Genomic DNA, 9,961 nt, shown 5'->3' with positions numbered 1-9,961 from the left:
AAATTTCTAAAACAGTAAAATATTAAAGCTAATCCGAGTTAAAATAGCATACGTGAATCGCATAGTACACGCGAATACGTCTTGTGCTTTGCTTCTACTATGCAGTTTGTGGCAGAAGACAGATTGATAAATTTTAAGTAAGAGTACGCAGAGTTTCAAGTTTTTATGAGTGGTGAATCAGTAACAGCGAAATTTCAAGGAGGAATTTATCGATGTCAGTATAAATATTGACGATGCGGAAAAAATTTTGTGAAGAATTGAGAACAACAAATAGAAAAGTGCACCAAGATTTTTTAACAAGAATAAGGTAGGTCATAGACGGGCGTAAAATACGCCGCGAGGGATACGCAGCGTATTTGGTTAACATAATAGACGAGCGTTTTATTTCACGCCTGTTGGTGGAAAGAGTACAGTCATATAAGGCAAGCTGATATAAAAGTTCTAGAAATATGGGAAAGAAATTATTAAGAAAAATACTGCAAAAATAGTTTAAAAAAATCAAGAACTTAGAACAAACCAAGAGTTAAATACGCTATATAAAGAACAACAACGGTACAGCTGGGGGTAATTAAAGCTCGACCACATCATATAATGAGAGTGCCAGTAAGGAGAGTTCAGGAGCAGATTTTATCTAGCAAAACTGGAGGCAAAAAGAAAAGAGGAAGAACGAACGAAAGGTGATGGGAAATGGAGAGGTGAAATAGAAAAGGATATTAAAAAGCTAAACATTATAAACTATAAGAACAAAACAGAAAACAGAAAAATTTTAAAATAGTTTTCCAAGCTGAGAACCTACTAGGTTTATAAAGATATCTATATAGTTTTTCTTTTGATTTATATCCTTACAATTTTCTTACAAAGACAAGCATTTCATTTTCTATTAGAAAAAATTGAGTTTTTTCAGATTATTTCGTATTTCTAGTCTTCTTTTAAGGTCTAGTATAATTTTCTTTATACATTTACTACGACATGTTTTAAAATATTTTTTGTCGTTTATTAAGAAATCATCGGCAAAAGTGTCCCACAATTACAAACTAATTTGTTCGACATGAAATCTAAATGAACCGTATTGTCTGGTTATAATTAAATCGTAGTTAAGGCATTGTGTTTGACGACAATAGGCTATTGGAAAGTAAATGATTTTTCTCAAGTATTGTCTCGTAAGTAATCAACACTAAGATAAAAATTGTGCGTGTTTACCCTTTGATGGTCATTACGTACGTTTAATGTTCTTTTTATGATTTTGGATGTAAACTGGGTCTTGAGAAATAAACAATTTTTTCAACAACCTAGTACGAATAGAACGAAGCAGATTGAAATATCTTAAATAAAATGAGAAAACGTTTTTAAAATAGTACATAAACTAACAAAGATAATGAATAAATGTCAAAATTTAATACATTCTTAGACGTATCGAAAGAGCCATAAAAAAACCATCGAAAAAAATCTTAATTAGATAGCCTGTTAAATTACTAAAAAAAGAATGTTAGTATCTTCTTCGTCATGTGCCATCTCCTCTAAGAAGGTTGGCAACCATCATGGCAATTCGCACTTTCGATACCGCTGCTCTAAAGAGGTCAGCAGAAGTGCAGTTAAATCAAGCTCTCAAATTGTTTAACCAGGAGATGCGTCTTCTTCCGCGACTCCTTCTACCCTGTGTTCTTCCTTGTATTATTAATTGCAGCATGTTATCTGCAATGTTAGTATACGACTATCATATTTCTAACTTCATTATTATTAAGCTCAGCGGGGTGCTATTGTTCGAGGTGTGAAATTCCATAAACTAGGGATCATTCCATAAAATAGGTAGATCTCTTGTTTATAGAATTTCACATTTCAAACAATATCACACTGAGCTGAGTATTAATAATTAAGTCTCTTAGAAAGATGGTAGTACTTCACTTTAGTCATTAATTTTTGATATTATCCACTATATTTAATGGAAATAAACTATCATAATTTTTAACTACGAAATCGAGGACTGAGGTTAAAATCGCAACATTAAATGTAACGTATTTTAATTAAAATTCTGGTTTATTCCTATCATTTGCACTTCAGATCCATAGAAATAATACAAAAAATAGTTTCAGAATCAAAATGACGTTCAAGTGAAATGAGTTCAAAGCATGAAATGACGAAATTGACAGTTTCAAGGTAAAATTTGATTGGGTACTCCCAACCCTTCTTTTTTCATTAAGGAAGCACCGTATGTCCTTTTGTTCTACAGTATTATCAAAGAATATGTCTATATTCTTTGGTATTATTTTCCTTTAACAGCTGGATTAAAAACACCTTTCCTTTTGTTTAATACATTGCATATTTAGTACAATTTCCGCTTATCTAAAAATCCACATAATTGAAAACTATTCCCTCGAATGCATATTTTTATAATATATTACACCCCTTAAAATAATTTATTAAAAATAAATTTTTGTTTAATATACAACATGCCTCTTCTTCAATAAAGCTAAATTTGGCGCTAAAAATATTTAAATAAAGTTTTGTGACAATGGTAATAATTGACAGAATCTTCTTTTTATTTAATGTCATCAATCAAATTTACTTAAAATCCCTAATTTTCGTGCTTGAGATTAATCTTGTACGAGAATAGCCGAAGTATCGTTTATAAAACACAACAAATACTTGAGCACGACTTTGACGTAAGTTCGACTTGGCGGAGCACGTGCTCAAGCATGAGCTTGAGTACTGACTATAAATACGGGCCTAAGCCAAGACGTTCTTCTTCGACCCGGCCCCTTCTTCCGTCTACCTTACCTTGTATTATTAAATGGAATATATTATATCTCTCTGGGTGGCGCATAACATGGCCAAAATATTCAAGTTTGCGATTTTTAACTGTTTTGACGACTTCCGTAACTTTTTCCATCCGATGCAAAATAACTTCGTTACGAACTCTATCCACCCAACTTATTCGTAGGATTCTCCGATACATCCAGATTTCAAAGGTTTCCAGTTTCTTGAGAAGTGTATCCGTCAAAGTCACTTTCTACACCATACAAAAGAGTAGAGAACACAATAACATCTCACTAATCTAATTTTCAGACTTAAAGTAATATTGTTTCCACATAGCAGTTTCTTCACCTTAAAGAATGCAGCTCTAGCCTTCTCTATCCGTATTCTAATTTCTTTGCTCATGTAGCAGTTCTCATTTAGATTACAACCAAGGTAAGTGATACTGTTAGTTCTCTCCAGTTGTTCACCATAAACTGTTACCACTTCCAGTTGTATTGTCGTTTTACTGACGACCATCACCTTTGTCTTTGCGGTGTTTAGCTTAAGGTCTGACGCTCAATCGGATCACAACCCAGTGGTGGGTAAACTGGGAATCAAACTAAAACGTATAGAAGGGAAGCCTAACAAAACCAAGATAAACATTAGGAAATTAAAGGATCCCAACATTAAACAACAATTACAGGAATCCTTAAGAAGAAACATTGGAAACTTGAGTGAACCCGCACAAGACGCAGTTGCTAAATGGGAAGAAATAAAAAGAGCTGTTGAAATGACAAACAAGACACTTCTGTTACAGGAGCGCGTAAAGAAGAAAGAATGGATGACGGATGAAATCCTTGATATGATGGAAGAAAAAAGACAACACAAATGCAAAAATCAAGTGAAGTATCAATAAACAAGTCACAATATAAAAACAAAGATAAAGGAAGCGAAGGAACGCTGGCTGAAGGAGAAATGTGATGAAATCGAAGAGTACGACAGAAGATATGACTACCACAACATGCACAAAAAGATCAAATAATTAACAACTAAAAAGAAAACCAATAATCCCCACCCGACACTAATAGACGCAGACGGTAACCTTATATCAGACGACTTGAAGCTCATTGACACATGGAAAGATTACGTAGAACGACTTTTTAACGATAAACGCAGAGCGACAGTGGACCAAGATGACGACATGACTGGACCCAAAATACTAAGGTCTGAAGTGGAAAAAGCCATTTCATCGCTAAAAAACGACAAAACACCACGTCCCGACAACATACAGGGCGAGATCATAAAACTCCTATGCGAAACGGATGACCACTTCCTCGATTTTCTGACAGGCCTTTTTAACACCTTTTACGACAAAGGTGAGATTCCGGAGGAATGGCTTCGATCGACCTTTGTAGCCATACCTAAAACACCAAGTGCAAAACACTGTGATCAACACCGCTTAATAAGCTTGATAAATCATATTACCAAAGTTTTCACCAAAATCATACACAATAGAATATATAACAAATGCGAAGCAAATATATCGGAGTCACAGTTCGGATTCCGAAGCGCATTGGGCACAAGAGAGGCGATCTTCAGTCTGCAAGTTTTAATTCAAAGATGCAGAGACATGCACAAGGACGTCCACTTGTGCTTCATCGACTTCTCCAAGGCGTTTGACAAGGTTAAACATGATAAACTCATGGAAATGCTCAGGAAGATGCATATTGATGGCAAGGATCTGCGCATAATAACCAGTCTCTATTGGAACCAAAGTGCTGAGATAAAGATGGGCAACTTACACAGTGGGAAGATAGATATTAAAAAGGGTGTACGACAGGGATGCGTCCTCTCGCCGCTACTGTTCAATATATACTCTGAACAAATCTTCAGAGAAGCACTGGGAAAAGTTTCGGAGGGTATCAAAGTAAACGGAGAGGTAACCAATAATATTAGTTATGCTGACGACACAGTTATTATCGCAAATGACTGCAACGAGCTTCAAAGACTCATGCAAAGCATACACACAGTAAGTCAAGAATATGTTTTAGAAATCAATACAACCAAAACTAAATGCATGCTCATCAGTAGAACACAACAACCTCCGATGCAATTGACATTAAACAACCGAAAAATAGAACAAGTGGAGACATACACATACCTTGGAACCACAGTCAACACAAAATGGAACCAGTCAACAGAAATAAGATCACGAATTGAAAAAGCGCGAAACGCATTCAACAATATGAAAAAGTGGTTCACAAGCAAAATCTCAATGGAACTAAAATTAAGACTGGTCAAGTGTTATGTCTTCCCGGTCTTGTTCTATGGAGCAGAGGCATGGACCACAACGGAAGCCACCCTGAAGAAACTAGAATCCTTTGAGCTGTGGATATATCGCCGTATTCTTCGGATATCCTGGACAGACCACATCACTAACGTGGAAGTAATGCAGAGAATAGGCAAAAGCAAAGAAATAATCTTCACCGTAAAGAAACGGAAGCTTGAGTACTTCGGACATGTCATGAGGCATACTAAGTACCGGCTGCTACAGTTAATAGTCCAAGGAAGAATCGACAGTAGGAGGGGACCGGGAAGAAGACGACACTCATGGATGCATAACCTGCGACAATGGTTCGGACTAACATCGACCGAACTGTTCAGAGGTGCCGTAAACAAAGTCAAAATAGCCTTGTTAGTAGCCAACGTCCGAAATGGATAGGGCAAAGGAAGAAGAAGAAGCTTAAGGTCTTATTCATCACACGTTGTGGTAATCCTATCAATTAGATGTTGAAGTTCTTCGTAATTGCTTGCAATTAATACTGTGTCATCCGCATATCTCAAATTATTAATATTGACGGCATTCATTTTTATACCACATTGAACATTATCCACTGCTTTATTGAAAACGAACTATATAGTTTGGTTACCAAGAATACAGATACTTTTTGGTATTATCATTTTCTGACAAAATTTCAAAGGTAACTAGAGGTAAAACATACGATAGTTTTATTTATAAATATTACATTACCAGGTATTTTTCCAGGTACAGGATTTCTATCGCCTTTTATGATTTCCAACAAAATCTTTTCCCAATTATTCAGAACAACTTTCTTATTTTCAGTTCTATATCCGTTCTAGTTCCAATATCAGTCTTTTTCTTACGTCTCGATTTCATGTTATTAATTTTTTTTGTAGATTTGAAAATTGTTTTTTCATGGCTTGAAGTGCTTTTGATTTTGGTAGTAGGAGAGCTGGTGTTTGTGACTTGGACAAAAGTACAGAAAAATCACGTAACATATATATTACTTTCGTCTTCACAGCTTTCACTCATTGTAAAAACAAGACAACACGATGATTAATTCCTTAAACCAAAGTGAATGCAAGATTATGCCTAACGCTATCAAACATGCTCTGACAAGTTCAAAAAATAAATAGGAGTATCCACTCTTATGTACTATGAGCAGAAACTTATTGAATCAAAATATTTTTATTCGTATGAAATCGAGGACAAACTATTTTATGAACATACTCATGAGAACATACTCAGAATTTATACTCAGTTTTTATTTATACCGGTCAATATGTCGTTTTAGAGACGTTGCGATAATTGGATATTAGGTTGGGTATAGGTCAATGGCAGGGTTAACAGAATAAAGTCTAATTAGAAAAGATTCTTTTTGTTTTCAACGAAACAACTGCATTTTCGATAATTACATATCTACAATTAACACTAATCGTAACGTAAGTGTTTATTAATTACTATTTAACTGGGAATAAGCCACAATTAAAGGTTAAAATACGTTTATTGACGTTTCAATTTCCACTTCGGAAATCGTTCTCAAAATACAAACATTAGTAAATTAAACAAATTTTGTTTTTGTTACTTAGTGAAAAATTCTTCTAATAATTTAATTTTATCTGACTCATCTATATTGACAATTCAGACATACATTATACATTTTAAAGTAGACGACTTTAAAATGATATTGCCAATATTGTTGAGTTGCGTTCCTGGGACGACTTCACTTATAAGATAGTTCATTCGATTACATGAAATCAACTTTAACTTGAGAATATCGGTCAGAAAAGATCATAACATGTAATTCGTCTTTAAAAAGACAAATACATGCCATGATGACAGTAAAATTCTCCTGTTAGTGATTCCATAGTAAATTATGAGGGAAAAACCAGGAAAAAAACCTCATAATACTATCCCGACATGGTAAGTATTTGATCTTGCATTTAGTTTACCTTCAATAAATACCAAATTCCGATTTTATATGTTTGTTATTTAAAAAATATAAATGATGTATTCTCCATATGTTACTGACTTACCAATACTGGTATTTTCTTTTTAATAACTTCCTCTTTCAATATGGGTAACCAGATCCTACTACATTCTGCCGAGGAATTCGCGACACAATTGGTCTCATTTAGCATAATTAGAGCCGCTTCTTTGATTTTTCTCTTTTTACCATCAGTTTCTTTTAGGACTATATTTGAATCATTCCATTGAACCCTATGTTCATTATCCCATGCATGTTTACATATTTGAGATCTATCAAATTCTCTATTTTTAATATAGGATTGATGTTCACTTATTCTAACATTTAATGGCCTTGATGTTTCACCTAAATAAAACTGATCGCATTCACAAGGTATTTTATAAATGCAATTCTTTGTCCTTTCTTGTTCATTGTTAGGTTTAGTTTTGGACAAAATAGATCTCAACGTGTTTGTTGTTTTGAATGTTGTTGAAATGTTGAATTTATTTCCTATCCTTTTAAGCTTTTCCGATAATCCTTTTATATATCGTCGTTCAGATGTCAAAACCTTGTATCTCAAAATTAGTGAATTTTGGGAAATCACCTAAAACTTCCTATAGTAGAAAATATAACTTTTAAAGTTATTTTTTTTCCTGAAACGTGGGTAATTCCACGAAATGAATTATTTGTGATAGTGAATAAACTCAAAAAAAATAAAGTTAGATTTTTTTGAAAAAAAATCGTGAGATACGAGTTTTTGAAATTTAAATAGTATTTAATTTCAGGTCTTACGAGGTTTTGGTAGCATATTTTCAGCTCACTTACGCCTTTTTTAAACACAAAGAACACTGTTATAGAGGAAAAATAAAATATTTATTCTTCAAAGAAATAAAACAAACATGTTACATAAGCATTCTGATATAAAATAAAATAAACACAATTATTTTCCATATTTTGAAAACAAAAAAAAAATTAATGCTTCAACGAGTCATAAAAACCATGATAATCTGGGTGAATAACAGTCTTAAGAGACTGCAGGTGATTATATTTGTCTTCTGTAATGGGCAAATGGTCATTATACATTTTTCTTGCGGTTCCTACATTATTCGTATTTTTGCGAACTGGTAAAAACTGCCACTCCTCATCAAAGTTTAGTTTGAATTGAACAGGCAAATCTCTGGAATACCTTAGAGCCCTCAGATTATTCACGCATGCATCTCCCACTTTTTTCCCTGGACGAATGGATGAATAATACTTAATTTCGGAATAGTCATTAAAAAATTGGTAATCAATGTATTTAACTTTGTATGGATTTTTGGAATTTTTACGGGCCTCTTTAATTATTTCCACATAATTGGATGGTGAATAAATGCATTTATTTTTTTTCTTTCTTTCAATGGTGGAGTGCACACTATCGCACTCCATTTGTGAGTGACCCTTAACTAAATATTTCTGTATAATTACCGTATCATTTTCATTGCAGAAATGCTGAAGTGCATTAGCCAATGTCACGTTGCGATTTTGTGCAGAGCATCCATCGCTATAAAAAATTTTTTGTTTGTCCTTTTCTTGGGCATCTAACTCTTCATTTAAAAAATCAATTATACAAGATTTAAAGGAGTTGGCATCTGTTTTGCCCTCTCCCTCATGCCATACATAACAAACTACCTTATTATTTGTTAAATTATAGATGGTGAAGTTATGGCATGCTAGTTTCTGTTTAAAGCATACCATGCCTGCTGGGACGACAGGGACAAGTTGGACCGCTTGGACATCCATCGTAAATACGCACACTTTTCCTTCCAACGCATCTTCTTTATCCTTGATTTTTTCCTTTCTAGCGCGATCTTTTTGGCTAATGTGCGATTCATAATCTTCTTGCTCTACATTGCCCAGTTTATGCGAAAAACATAAATCACACTGGTCCTTCCTTGGATGATACACATCAATGTTTGTGTTTTTCATTTCTTTTAAGAAAACATCGTATCCGACAGCAGATTGTGGTTCATAATTTTTGTATACGTCATACACTTCCTTATATGATTGAAAAGTTGTTTCCAAATAAAGTTTACTCGTTGATGAACGGCAATAATGGGAGGGCATCTTTGGCAGTTTTTCAAGGAATGCTTTAACTTTATTTCTGCGTTCAATATTGACAGGTTTAATTTTGGTAGGAAAAGTAGTAGTGGTTACTTTTGGGATACCCGAGTCACAACTAGTTTTTACCCAGTTTTGAACACTCCATTCGCCCAATCCTAATGTGGAGAGAAACATTTTCTTGCAAACCGGAATTACGGTATTATCTATTTTCAAATGATAAAATAAACTTAAATTACGCCGTGATTTATTTTGTGTTCTTTTTTGCGTTGTTGGCTGTTTATTAACTAGCGTACAGACAAATATCTTTCGTTGACGCCAATCCATCTCAGACCAAAACCCATCAAAAATCTTTCTTCGTTGCTCTTCAGTTATCATTGAACATCTCCTTTTTTCTTTTGCTGCTAAACACTTTGCTGAAATACATCTTGGTTTCATTTCCCGGGAGTTTCTCTTTATGGTAACTATAGATCCATCTTTCTCCTTCTTTTTTGCTTTATATTCTTTACCACGCATTCTTAAACATTTTTGTTCATTTCTTTCCCAAGTAGAAAAATCTGCTTTGCCTTTTTTGCTACGCCCTTTCTTTTTATTTTTTTCTTCTCGGACAGCGTCTACTTCTTTAGGCGTCGCTTTAATTTTTTTGCGACTGGCAAAATTTACAGCTTGATCTTCAGAATCCGACGAAGTATTTGGATGATAACTTGACTCTGATCCTTCGAAAGGTTCTTCAAATTCAATGTCGGTGTTATAGTGTCGATTTTCCGCAGCTTCACTGATATTTTCTATATTCAAAGTTAGATCCCTACTGACATTCTCCACCTGAGTACTGTCCTTCACATCAACATTCATATCATTATCTT

This window comes from Diabrotica undecimpunctata, chromosome 1 (genome assembly GCF_040954645.1).
Source record: "Diabrotica undecimpunctata isolate CICGRU chromosome 1, icDiaUnde3, whole genome shotgun sequence".
Lineage (NCBI taxonomy): Eukaryota > Metazoa > Arthropoda > Insecta > Coleoptera > Chrysomelidae > Diabrotica > Diabrotica undecimpunctata.
This window is presented reverse-complemented; position numbering follows the sequence as displayed.